This window comes from Melozone crissalis, unplaced genomic scaffold (assembly GCF_028551555.1).
Source record: "Melozone crissalis strain CALT ecotype California unplaced genomic scaffold, PUWL_Pcris_2 ptg000019l_1, whole genome shotgun sequence".
In the NCBI taxonomy this organism is placed as follows: Eukaryota; Metazoa; Chordata; class Aves; order Passeriformes; family Passerellidae; genus Melozone; species Melozone crissalis.
In genome coordinates, this window is record NW_026535797.1 from 19431072 (window position 1) to 19445614 (window position 14543).

General features: G+C 41.9%; 1 protein-coding gene across 4 annotated transcripts in view; it reads left to right on the plus strand.

Annotated features, from left to right (window-relative positions):
* Positions 1-14543, plus strand: part of PAX2 (paired box 2) — an 82996-nt gene that overhangs the window by 59946 nt on the left and 8507 nt on the right. The window lies entirely within an intron of this gene.

Here is a 14543-nt window from a genome sequence, read left to right on the forward strand (position 1 = left end):
CTCATCACCATTAGCTTCTGCTTTTTCTGCTAATGCAAGATACCCCTCTGTGGCAAACAAGGAAAGAGACAGAAAGATTGTGGAGAACATAAGGGTTCAATAGAAGTTTGAAATTCAGAGTGTTGGCAGTTTTGAGTACACTTAGATGTGTCCAGGTGTGACTCAAAAATAGGCAAACCCAGATGTGAATCACAAACTTGTGTGCCCAGATGGGGCTTAAGGTTGGGATGTTGGTGGAGAACAAATATGTCCAAATACACACTGATTTTTTTCCTTTGTATCTAAGAACAACGGGGTCATGGCTTACCCATGATCTTCACTTGGTTTTCTTTTGGAGAAATAATAGTTTTATTCAGCCCTGGCATTTGGAAGGGGCATTTGCAAATTAAAAACTAAGATCTGCTGAACTGCAACTGCTAAACTCCCTCCTCCTTAAGTCCATGAGTCTCTTAGGAAAGCTGGCAAAAATATTTGTTCACAGCCTTTCTTCATGTGTGGGCACCTGAAACTCAAGTGTGTCTGGGAGAGTAGAAACTGTGAGCAAGCACATGAAAGCAGACAAATCGGGATGCAGAGAAATAGGAGCAAGCCCTGTAGCAGTTGCTTCACTGAAACTTCCTTTTTGCTGGTAGCACATGCAGAACCTGAGTGGCACAGTTTGGCCTGAGGCCACGGGTCACTCCCACACTGTCCTGATACTAGTGTAGGCTGCCTGTCCTGCGTGTGTCTAGAGCCGTAAGGAAATATTCTGGTGTCACAGCCCTTCTTCTCAAGGCCTTGGTTGCCACTGGTGGCTGCCTCTCCTGTTCCTTTTACAGCTACCACACTTGCACATCTTCTCCTGGGTAGGTAAAGTGGCTGCAAGGCTCAAGTGACTTGCCCCTGTTTGGAATATTCCCCTTTCTCGACAACTTTTGTAGCCCCTCTAGAAACCTCGTGGCAGAAGATGAGAAACAACTCATGACAAAGGTCTAAGTCTTGTTAGTAAGGGAAGAAATTTCTTGTCCCTTGACCAAAAAGGTGTCTTCTGATGGCACAGAATCACGAGCACTGGAGTATGTATGTCTGTTTTTGCTTGCAGAAGCCCCAGCTAATAGCTCCTGATGTCAGGGCAGCTCGTGGCTGAGGCAGGCAGTCATTGCTTGTTCAGCAAACATTGAGCAAAGGCATATTGTTGTATGCAACTTTTGGCTACCAAGAACTTTGGGATCAGGCAGGATTAGTAACAGTTAACTCAAACACAGAGGACATCCAGCATGTCTGCAAAATCTCATGGAGAGTATGGGAGATGAACTATATTATTCAGGAAATGTCTGGAAAGTATGACATCCCAGACCTTTTTCATGGCTTTTACAGCTATCAGGCTTGATTCAGAATCCTTGTAGACATGCAGTTTCTTAGCCAACCAGAAAAAAAATGGCTTAGCTGTGGCAAAAGTGTTCTACCTTTCTTTGTATTTGCAAAACTCAGCTGTCATTCATCTACTGTTTAGCTGATTCACATCTCTTACAGGAAATATCTTCTTGTCTTTGAGGGGCAAAGCCAGTAGGAGAGCAAGGCAAATCCCCACAGCTAAATGTAAAGGTGATGTGTCTACAATCAGTTTAAGATTCAAAGAAGCCATGAAAATAGTTCTTTTTAGTCCTTTTGCCTAAGTGAAGATGGTGCATTCTAGCTTGTCAATGTGAGAGGAGGATTCCTGAAGGCTGGGACACTAAACAAGCCTTGGACATGACTCTCACAAGGGCACAGCATGAGGCAGATTTGGTCTCACAGAAGAGACTGTAGGCTGAGGAAAAAAATTTTCTTCATGTCCCTCCCACCCTGTGCTACCCCTACTCTGTTCCCTGCCACACTCTCAGCTCAGCTTGAGAACATCCCCATCTGATCCATCTGGATCCAAGAGTGAGAAAAGTTCATTTCAGACCCAGCTTGACATTCCCAGGTGGCAACTTAGCAGTAACATCTCAATCTGTATGCGACATTTCAATCAGTGCAGAGTAACAAAAGCAGAACTATTAGCACTGGGAGCTGTTCACTGGTGGTAATGATGGAGAAACTCAGAAACTGGAAATGAAAAGGGGAAGAAAAAGCCCCTCAACAACCTGAAAGGCATCAAGGGAAGAGGGGTGGAGAATTTTTCCTGTACACTTAGGCCAGGATCCAATGTTTGGATTAATGGTGCCATTACCCAAGAAAGGACTTCAGATAATGCTCATTCTTAAAATGTTTTTGCTGGCAATTAAATGGTTGCAGGTATTGATCTTCATTGATCTGATGTTCTCAATCTGCATAATCTATTAAAGATGAATGATTCATGATATGTTTGCTATGGGGCTGGGCAATGCTTTCAGGAAGGAGCAGAGATGTGAGGAACTCAATCCTGCCTCCTGATCTACCCCAGCTAGAAAATTAAGGAAGAGGCATGCAGATTTCTTTGGTATCACCCAGCTCCTGATCCCAGGAAGGGATATTGGAGTAATAGTGAGTACTGAATTGCTAGGTGCCTCTTTTGCTGCTATGGTATCATCCTTGAAACGCCTCACAAAATGTCCAGGGCAGTCTGTGAATTCAGGTGATACCTGACACCTGAACTCACGTTTTCACATTATGAAACAAACCTACCCATTCAGGGTACAAATTCTGTGTGGAGTCACTTCACAATGTGAGATTTAGAGCTTCAGTCTGCAGGCAAGTCTCGCCAGCTTAGTCTTCCCAAACAGAAAAACATAGTACTAGGTCTTTCCACACCATAACTATATGATACCAGATAATACAGTCTTCAGAAGGTCCTCCTTTCTGAAGACTTCAGAGAAAGTCCTTCTTCCTGGCTCATGACTAACTGTCCTCAGCAAGCTCTTTCAGCTCACACCATTCTGAGACCTCACCCCTCCAAAAGGCATCAAACCCTCAACAATCTGTAGCTACCTAAAATCTTGAAATGCAGTGAGACAGTTAAGGATCCAAGTTAAGGAATGGTGTTGCTGAAGTCCTTTTATCTGTCTGGGAGCTTCTTGGAACTGAAGAGCTGGAAATGCTGCAAAACAGGCAGCCACCTCTTCAACTGGCCAGAAGGCCCTCCCCAAAGCCCTGGGTATCTGTTCAAAGACACAGCTTAGCACCACAGCTGTGTACAGCCCAGCCTTGCCTAGTACTGCCAATATCAAACACTCCCTTTCAGACAATTATTCTATTAACACATCTTAGATGGCTCATTTATTACTCAAATCTCTGAAAGCAAGTAAACAAAACCATTTTTTTACTATGGAGCAAACAGGTCATCGTTATCTCTCCCTGTTAAGTATGTTCAAGGAATGTCCATGAATGAGTTGTCACTTAGTGACTTGCTGGACACTAGGCTAGGAAACCTACCCTGCTGTCCTTCATATGGAACAGACAATGCAGAAATTTTCAATTGCATTGTGAACATTCAGAGAGAGAAAAAAGTTCATGGATTTTACCTTCCTCCAGACCTCCCCTCTCCGGCATACAATCAGGGTTTTTTCAGTTTATTTTTTAATTCAGACATGAATGTATGCAAAAAATGTTGGAATTACTGACAAAAAAGGATTCTTGCTATACCTGAAAGACATAAAGTAGTATTCAAACAGAATGTGATTTTCAGGAAAGCAGTGATGCTAGTCATGGGGAAATCACTGGCTAGACAGTTGGAAAGATTTTCTGAAATGCTAAACAATCCTTCGAGAACTTTAGCCTCCCGCAGATGTTATTTCCTTAATTTCAGATTAGCAAGTGAACCAAAGAGAATTTTGTTCAGTTCAATATCTGGTCATTTAAAATGAAGAAACAAACTCAGATTTGAAAAAGCAGGAACATTTGTTTTCCTCAAAGCAAGTGAATTAGAGTTGGTAGGAAAGAATGAAATATATTATTTTTAAAATATGGTTCTTAAACCAATCCAAATTCCTCCTTATAGCTATCCTTCCCTCCAGTTAATAAATAATTTTTTAATGCAAAACCTGCTTAGAAAAGCTTGCATTTTCTGTTCTAATGTATTTAGGAACTCAGGGAACTTATGGTCATTTTATTTAATTAGCATGAATAATTACAAATACTGTTTTTAATTTAATTCTAATTTCCATCCAAATATAACTTGACACAGATAACAAGTAAAAAGTTAATAATCTAATAAAATAATAATATGGACTCATCGTTCACTATTTTGCCATGTAATAATGTGTGAAGGCAAATTATATTAAACAACATAATTGCTTAAATAAATGTGCACATGATGTAGTTCATCTACTTAGCAAAAACTGAAATAACTATGTTTAGGGTGAATTTTGTATTTGTCAAAATATTTGTTACCTCCCATAAAATTCAATCTTGTAGTGAACAGCCTCACAGTGGAAATGTAAAACAAGTTGATCCAATTTGCTGTTTTAAATAATGACTAAAATTGACCATTACATTTAGTGGCACTTATAACGTTACAGTGAGAGGGGAAGTATTTTCTTTTCCTTTTCTTTGTTTGTACTGGTGAAAAATTCCTGCCTTACTCCAGTCCACTTTAGCCTCTGATACCAGCAAGCAATGGCCCTGGTCAGGGCTTGACTCCTCTGACTTAAATAACCTGCATAGCAAACTGCTGGGGGGCCCAAGCTGGCTTTGGTGACGGCAGATCCCAGATGCTGACCCCACCCAGCAGCCCAGCAGCAGGGCTGCAGTCAGCTCTGGGTGCTCCAATGCCCTGAAAATGGAATTTGATTATCAATCATGCATCTACTACAAGGTTGTTACTACCCTGCCTCACTAAAATGAAGGTAGTATTTTCTGTGAGCAAGACTCTCAAATTGAAGACAAGGAACTGGCCAAAGGAGAAGTCCACAGGACCTCCAAGTTTAATCAGCCATTTCCCTTCTTTAAGAAGAGATAGCATCTTCTTATCTAGTCAAGGAATTTGTAAAAGCAAAAGGCGTTACTATTCTTCTCTGGGACCAAATGGCTGAGAGTGATAGATGGTCAGATGAATGATCCCTGAAACAGACAGGAACAGGGGTGAAGGGGAAGGAATCACATAAACTATTTATATGCATTCAGTGGAATTTTCACTGACAGTAACTTTATGATGTTGAAAAAAGCAGCTGGTGGGCTTTAAAGGCATATTCAACTGAAAAACACAGAAATGGATGGGCCTAAAAGAAATAATATCTTTGCTTTCCTTAAATTAGCATTTAAGTGGACAATAGCAGTGAGTGAAAATAATGTCATATAATGACAGTAGCAGTGAATTGGCATTCCCAGTCCAATTTTATTCAGCAAGAGGCAGCATTGCAGGCTGCCACACTCTATGCTGCTGGACAAAAGGGGACTTTTTAGAGAAAATAATTGTATTATATTGTCTTTCCAGCAATTTAAGTTTTGCCTTTTCTTCTGAAGTTAAATGAAGGATCCAATGAGTATGATTTTGATAAAAATTCTTGTGATGTATATATTTGCCCAGTGTAGCAAGACTGTGCTTTATACCTGAGTTAAGCAGACATTAATAACTTTTGGTGTCCGTCAACTGTACTGGATTGAATCAGGCTCACTTTTTGTACAACCAAAATTGCCCACTGCAGTCTTTCAGAGAAATTGAAAGCTTAGAGTAATCTTTGTTCCATTTTTTTAAGTTTATCACTGCTGTGGGCTACCCAGGAAGATCTATCCTATCTTGTGATCAGTAAAATACCATGTTTGATGGAACCTTGGAGTTACCTATAATGAGGACTGCACGAAAAACTAACAGGTTTTGCATTGCCCAGTATATATTTCAAAAGCATTTTGTTTAAGAGGCAACACTCAAGTCACAAAACAGCAAGGAATAAGCACATGCTAATTTCAAGACAGGTAGAAATTGCCAGATCCAGTGGGCTGGGACTCAAGAAAGGCAACAATATAAACTCCACTGAACTTCTCTGTTTGTCAAGTCCACAAGTTGCATGCATATCTTTCTCCCCTCCACCCAGGACTTCAAAGCATATCTTTCCTCTTCAGCTCCATCTTTAAACAAATGTACTGAGAGCCACATGAAATAGGCTCCAGTAGAGTTCCCAAGTGATTAGGATTCAAGTAGCTTCAAAGAGTAAGTCCAGATCACAGGTCTACTGGAAGCTCCATGTTTTACTCTATATGAAGGGTATACAATTTTCTCTTCAAAGTAATGTACAGAGTTAGCATGTCAGTTTACTTGGAAAGCAGCAGTTGATCAGATCAGACTAGACATAAAATCTAGATTTATAATATTCAGTTAAATGAAAAAATACAGAAAATACATTACAAAATTTGACGTGGGATGTGATGTCACAACAGCGTTGACTCTTAGGGGAAAGCAGCCCAAGGTTGTTAAGAACATGGGTGAATGTGTGCACAAACAGAAAAAATCTGAACACACAAGGCACAGTCTCCAGTCAGTAGGAAGACAAGAAAGGTATAATGAGAAGCAGGTTAATCACAGGACACCTACAAGTTCTTCTAGCAAGGGTCTGTTAAGATCAGAGAAGAGAAAAAACACAGGACGGTATTTATTTTATGTCCAGCTTGAAAAATGCTCTCACAACAGAAAACCTAGGAAACTAAGAATAGGAAAAGTGGTTATTCTGATATGACAGTAAGCAAAAGGAACAGTATGCTGAGTGAGTCCTGTCTGGTCTTTTGTATGGCTTTTGGAATTTGAGGCAAGATCACCACAAGGGAGAAAGTGATGTAACTCCACTGCCTATAGTGTAAACTCACCAGTCTATGAGCTCTGAGGACCCAGTCCCATTCTATTTACCACAATGAACCTCTTCTAAGGAATAGAGAACACAAATACAGAAAAAGACATTTCAGAGGTGGGTACAAGGATAGAATTCAAAACACCTGAGATAAGATTCAGCTTTGGCACAGGGCCCCTACACAAACTTGAGTATTCTTCTCTGGGCTCAGTTCCTCACAGATAAAAGAGTGATCCCTAAGCAATGCTGTAAGGATATGTGTTGTGAAGGGTGGGGCACTGGGGTCATACAAATATTTGGTAGAGATCTCAGGAAAAGACAAAGAACAGGAAACATTGCCAAGATGGTAAGCAGGGTTGAGTGGGTGTGTGAGAACCATCCCTCACGCATGGATGTGCCATCTTGGTATTCTTTGTGTACTATAAAGAAAAGGAGCACTGGATGCAGATAGCTTATCCTCCAGGAAAACAGCAATGAAAAACAAGCAGCTCATGTAGTCCTGCAACCAACCCCCACCCCACTTCCCTTGCCTTCAGCAGGAGAGAACATGATAAAAGCTGAGATGAGTCTCCATAGGAACCCAAAGCTGTGAATCTTCCTCTCACTCTGTCTGGCCAAAATCCCTTCATTCACAGTAGGAATTTAGGCTAGAGATCACCAGTTCTTGCTCTCCGCCAAAATAACAGAAGAGAGGGCTAGAATGGAATAAAAACAACCATAACTCAGAAAATACAGTCAGAAAGAGAGGAGTAGGTGATTCACAAAATGTTGTCCTCTGCTATGTTTCCAGCTATATCCCCACCCTGATGACTTTCAAGTTTCCCCCACCACGACAGTGGGTGATTTTTTTTTGCCACCTATAAACAAGGATATTGCCTTTTAGAAGAATAAAGGAGATTGGGGCAGGAATATATTTCTGCTGATTTGGAAAGGGGTTGCTCATTTCCCTCCACTCTCCTCCGATTTGATTTCAGGTTGGTATTCCAGCCCTGGGAGAAAGATATACCTTGGGATTCACTGAAGGAGCCTTACTAAGAAACATTCCCAACAAAACACAGACAAGCCAAAATTGCACTGCTATACAGCTTGCTGGCAGTAGTGGGACTTGGGATAGGCAGAGGCAAGTTCTCCATCACAAATATGAAAGAATTAGAGAATGGAGAAAATCAAAATTGAAAACATAAAAGATGCAGCTGAAGTTTGAGGTGGTTAAAATGAAAAATGAGACTGTGCCATTCACAGGCGGATAGATAGATCAATCAATTGATTTCATATACAGTGACATGCTTTGGAGCTATAATTCACTACTGGGGCAATTATTCCAGCATAGCAGTGGCAGGAGTTATACCAGAGACAGAATTCAGGTGCTTTTAGTCAGTGGAGAGTTGGACAACAAAGGAGTAAAAAATGGTAAATGCCATCCATCAGTAAAGATACATGTGATATAAATTATGTCTGTGCAGTTGCAGAGTGTAGAGGGAAAGATAGACAGATAAATAGACACATATAAGTCTGAGTTTTGGTTGTGCAGTCATTCGCTGTCTGACCTTATCCTTGCCTCCTTTCCACTATTAGAGAGAAGAGTGTTTAGCATTATTGTGTTCAAGTCTCTTCGCCATGTTACTGTTGACTTCTTTATCCCCCCACACACTGAGTAAGTGGCGATGGCTCTGGAAGGTGCGATGAATTTTTCTTCATAAGCCTTGATGTGTTCAAGAGAGGGCTGGGCTCATCTCCGCTGTGAGTCTGACAGGGGTTTTAACAGCCTCACAACATTGGGACAAATAGCTCCTGGTCCCTTAACCCTTCCCAGCTTTGCAAGGCAAGGCCTAGCACTATTATTCCCATTGCAAGGGCTTTACACAGTCTTTCAGGCTGAAATCCTCTCTGTGGTGGCTGGGCAGAGCGGAAATCCAGGGGCTGGATCAGATTGGCCTAATGCTACAGCAGCTTAAGCGGTCTGTTTTACCAGAGATTATGGTTTCACTTACACAGAGCGCCTGAAAAATGCTGCGGTTTAGGAAGGATTATAGCTGAAAATTCCATGCTTTAAAAGAGAAATAAAGCAGGGGAGGGACTAGGAAACCCAACGTGCCTGGGGGCTGTGCAAACAGGATTAACCCCTGCCCATAGCACCTCTTGCTTCTGCCCACCCACGCTTCCATGTCCACCTTATTCTCTGCCCTTTCCTCCTCAGCAGTTCCCCACACCTGCTGTCTCTTGTATAATAAAAAGAGTTGAAATAAGAGTGTGGAAAATGCCCAGGACTGAAGTGTCCCCAGTTTATTTACGTATCACTGTCAAATGACTTCCTTGAAAAATATCCCTTTACTCGCAGCCTGTGAAAGCCCAGGGAACTTCTGGGCCTCTGCCTGCAGATAGGTCTAGTCATCCAAATTATCTTGTATCAACATTATTTGGATAAAGGCTTCAAGCACTCCCAGAATGGTGGTGGTGACTCTGCCTCTTTGGTCTGAAAGTAAATCTGTGCATTCTTTGCCTTGCAGAGGACAGAGGATGCAGGAGAAAAATAGCTTGGGGGGGTTCTTGATCTACAGAGACTGGCTGTGGCACATGAAGGCTCACTAGTGGGACAAGTAGGACAGTGTATGGTTGTAAGGCTGGGTGCTGATGGGCTGCCTATTCTGGGGACTTGAATTAACTGTAAAACAAAATCCAGATACTCCAAGTTCCATTCCCCATATCCTCCACAAAAGGTCCTTGGCAAACAGAGCTTTGTAACAAAAAGGGAAAAGAAATGATGATGCTCACTTAGCGTACCAGTGACTTCACTTAGTAAACTAAGTGAGGACGAAGTGTATCCCTCTTGGCCAGGACTGATCCTTCCCAACTAATTGAAACATGAGCGTATGTCTTTGCTGCAAAGAAATCTTGGTGATGAGAGACCTTTGCTAGAAGTAGCTAGAAGTAGTCCTTTGTTAGAAGTAGTTGGAGTAGAACACAGATGGCAAACTATGATTTTTGCCAGGAAGCAAATCTTTAGGAAACAAATATCTCAGGGTAAACAGCATTCACAGAGAGAAATTGCCCAGCCCTTTATTGTCTAGGTGAGCACTACAGCCTCACAACAAGGCGCCTAAAGTTAATTAAGCCAGTTCTACATTAATGAAGTCAGATTTATGTCCTAATTACATGTCACATTTCTATTTCTCTGTATAAATCAAAACCACCAGAACTAACTTATTTCATAGGCCATTGGCAATAGTTGCCATCACAGCAGAGAGATGGCTTTCATTTATTAGCTTGAATTTGATGACCTGAGGATGGATGGTTTGGTAGATAATTTGGATTGGATCTGATTCACATCATCCATGCTTTGCTTTCAGGTGTCCAAATACAGGATTCTATTACTGCTGACCCAACAGCAGTGGGTGTTCTGGAGTACCCATGCTTTAGGTCACAGAGCTCTTCAATTCCCAAATATCCTACTTGGCAGCCAAGTTAGGAACAGTGACAAAGCTCAATCGATCAGAAATGGAGGCCCAATGCAAACAACAATGAAAATTAGATCTTTTACAAGTCCCCTACATTTTGTCTCTTCCATTATGTCTCTCTATCAAGGTATCTATCTGGCAAAACTACACTCTGGGAACAATCAGAGTCAGTTTTGACTGTTTTTATGGTTAAATCTCCAAAATGTGCCACTGTGAACAAGATCAATTGATTGATCCATCTGTCCATCCACCTATTAATTGCACAGTCCCATTTGTATTTTAACCTCAAACTCCAGCTATACCATTTTTGTCAAGCTTTTATGAAATTTGGGTAGAGAAGTTTGGCCATTACACCCAGCAATCTGTTTAATAGATGCTTATAGCAAGGCTACTCTCCTGAGGAAGGTTACCTTGGGTTTGAAGAGAAAAAGTGGTGCAATTCCTTGGGCCCAAACTGTGTAAGCGTAGCATCTTCATATGCCTTTGGCCAGCAAAAAAAAGCAGCAGGAAAGGGAGCACAAAAGCTTCAGAGCATTCTTCTTCCCAATCCTGTGCTTGTTCCTGTCCTCCCTCTCCTGCATGTTCCCTCCCTCACCTCCTTCTCTTCTTGCCTCCCATTCCTCCCCTCTGCCACTGCACTCCATTCCCCTCATCTCCTGCTGCTCTGCAGAGGCATTCCTGCAGTCTGAGCCTAGCCCCCAGGCACATTTACTGCTGTTGTCTCAGCACTGGCTCCTCTGCTCTACTCCTAGCCTTTTTATTTTTATTTTTGTTTTAAAATTAATTTCCCTGTAGATTTTAACCACTCCATTTTCATTTACCCATTTTGTTCTTCCTCTCCTCCCTTCCCCACCCTCCTCTTCCTTCCCCTGTTCCCTTTGTCTGTCTGTGTCCATCCCTTACCCTACCACAGAAAACCTCTCCTCTCCCCTCAGTATAAAGCAAGAGCCTCATGGAGCCTCTCTCACCCCTTTCACCCCCACCACGCCGGTCGGCTCTGGGCAGGCTGATCTTCAGCCCTTCCACATGGCCCTTTCAGACGATGCGTCCACGCCTTGCTACAGTGCCTTCCTTCATCATGGTGCCCACTTTGGGCAGTCCAGCAGCCAGCCTCTGATAGCAGGTAACCGGCCTTGGCCACAAACTGAGCGGGGATGCTGTAGGCAAGGGGTTCAGTTTCGTCTGATGGGGAGGCAAGTAAATGCTGCAAGCTCTTTGAGGGCAAGTGGGAACCAGAGCAACCATGTTCCAGGTCTGCATCTGCAGTGTATGTTCTCAGCTCCATGAAAAATCAAAAAGTTTTCATGCCTGTCCTTCTTTTTAAAATAAAATGGGAAAAGAAGCTGTAACTACCTAGAAGTGACTGGGTGTCCCAATTGGATTGGGTTTGGGACTTAGCATAGAAACATTCATACAGCAAAATCCTGTGTTGACTCAATAGCCATGAGTAGGCATGTACTGCAGGCGCAATACAGTGTGCTAGCCTGAGGCAGATGACAGCAGCGTGAAGATTCTAGCCAGCTGGAGGCCTGCCTGGGTTGTTCAGCCTGGGTTGCAGATACTAAGTCAAATAGACACGGGCAGCTGGTGAGCACTGCCATAGCTATGCTGTGAGCAGTGTTTGAGTCACCTGATTTGGGAGTGTCAATGTGAGCTGGTGCCTTCACACAGCAGATCAAGTAGTTAAGAAACCCAGCATCATGTCTGAACGTCAAGAGCAGGAAGGATGTGTGAAAGACTGTGTTTTCCAGCCAAAGGAATACAGAGCTGAGGTAGCCTTTAAGGGAAGAGCAGGTGGCCCTTAAGAGAAGAGCACAAGTGAAGAAATAGGTTGCAGAAGATGGCAGCATTTATGAGCAGCAGGCAGGAGGGAAAGATGAGGAGGAATGTCAAGTTTCAGGTAGGTACTAAGGGAAACTCCTGAGCAAGGTGACAGAAGCAACATTGCTGCAGAATCTCAGGGGTGACTTGGGTGAAATAGTGGGTATCGTCTTGGGTGACCACTGACTATTTTTCAAACAATGTAATCTGGGCTTTTTCAGAAAAGATAAGACTTAGTGCAGACCACACTAATACTCAAGAAACATATCTTCTTCCTAACACTCAAGAAACGTGTTTCTTACTTCTGCCTTCTTCATGTTCCTATATTATTTTTCTCTTTTGACTTAATATCCTTCCTTTGTCTTGTCACGTGAGATTTCCATTTCTAAACCTCCATGTAGGAAAACAGCAAGTAAGAAGGCTTGTGTTCATAAGACCATCTTGGTCCTACCTTACTGCAGCCAGTAAGAGCCTCTGAGTTCTGGGCACCTCCTAAGCCAAGAAATGGCTCCAAAGTAGAGATCTATCTGGGGATACTGTTATATATGACCATCTTCTAGCCTAGAAGGCTCTGTGTTTCTTGAGAGGCACATGCCTTAAGGCTCTTAGAGGGAATTAGACTTGGAACAAAAATGTTCAAAAGCGCAATGTCACAGTGATTCAAGTGCTGTTCCTCACTCAGAAAGTTCTTGCAGGAAGAAGAATGGCTGCAGTTGGAAGCATGTTATGAGCTAGCTTTGCCGTAGCCCTGCAGTACAAGAATTTAATAATTCTGTCTACCTGTTTGTAATGAGAGAAGGTTATGGAAGGGGCCTGTTTGTATGTAACAGCATTTGAAGAGTTTCTCTGTGGGAGTCTTACTGATGTTACTGATACAGTACTTGTTTGTTATCTTCTTTTTCAAGACTGGGATTCTGACAAATAATCACTTCCCAACAAATTTTCCATGCTCAGTTTTGAACATCAACCTCTGTGTGCTCATGTCTGAATAAAAACACAGGGCATATGTGCACACATCAAGTAGCAGAGTGAGTGTATATGTGATCCCATCTGAATGAAAGTGTCAAAATGAATTAATTTTGCCTGCAGCTAGATAATGTTATCTCTAACTTTTCAGTGGCACTGTTTTCTCACTCATCACTTGTTATTTCTCAGGTTAGTCAATAAATGAAACCAAAAGAACAAGATTTTTAAGCATAAAAGTTTCTTGCCTTAAACCAAAGTGAGAAAAATATGACTACATCTACTAGGTGTTATTCATACAGTTTAACATACAGCAAAAAGTCACTAAAGGAATGATGGCGATAAAAGAGTAAAAGAGTGTAGAATATTAATCCCTGATACATTATGTTTTTATTTTTATCAGTATTGGGGAGTGGCTGGAAAATGGCTTAGCGGTTGTCTAAGAGGACATAAACTATGTCCTTCAGTCACTGATAGGGAACCTCTTCTGGAAGAAAGAATGAACTTGCATTTCTGTTTTCTTGAGTAAATCACCTCAGTAATCCTTACTCAAAACTGTGAAAGCAATGGCACTGGTTTAGCCTACCTCATCCCAGAGAAACTTCCTCCCTTCAGGTTAATGTTCCATGCTTATTAGTTTTTGCTTTGCCTTGTAACTGTTAATTATTTCTGATTCCCCAGCCAAGGTTCATGCTTGTTCCAGGGCCTGCTTTTATCAGTTATCATTCTGCCGGTAGTAGAGCTAACCAAACACTTCTTCTTTCATTGGCATATCCCAGCATGGTTCCTGTGACTCCAGTGGTGTTAATGAGCTTTACTTAGCCTGTCACTCCTAAAGGTGAATCAGACTCTTGCCAGGAGAGACAAAATTTAACAAAAGAATAACAAATAGCACAAACTTCTTGGTGAGCTATAGTTCACCTAGGGAATGTGAAAGGCTTTTGATGCCTGGAACAGGCTGACATCTCAGTAGGCAGTGTTGGAGGTTGAGCTGTAAATCTCTCAGCAGCTGTGGGGGAAAGATTATCTTAATTTATTTAGCGTTTTGTTTTGTTTTATCTTTCTTTGTTTGTTTTGTTTTGCTTTGGCTTGAAACTCCCAGCAGCTTCTGAGATTATTTTAGTTCATTTAAATGCAATAAGCACTAACAGCAAATGCCCTTCTGGCTGGCCCATTTTCAGGCTAACCAGTCCAAATGAGGAAATGCCTCTGGCATCAACCAAGAAACCCCCAGCTGCACTTCCTAAGAGAGGAAAAATAATCTACAATCATACACCAAATCCACACCCCTCTCTGCTTCTTTGGTGATGAAAAGTTATCACAACTTAAAGTATTATAAACAAAAACACTTGTACCTGCGTTAAAAATGAAGTGAGACTCAAACTAATTTGCATGATCTTATTATTACATATAGTACACCAACACCTGGAAGGAGTCCAACCATTATTGGTCTCATGTTAAGCACTGTGCAAATGTACTAAAAGTGTGCTCTTGCACCAAAGAGTTTGCAGCACAAAAAGAAGCACAGAGAGGTAAAGTGACTTGCCTAAAACCATATGCAGGTGAATTACAAAGGTGGGAAGAGAGA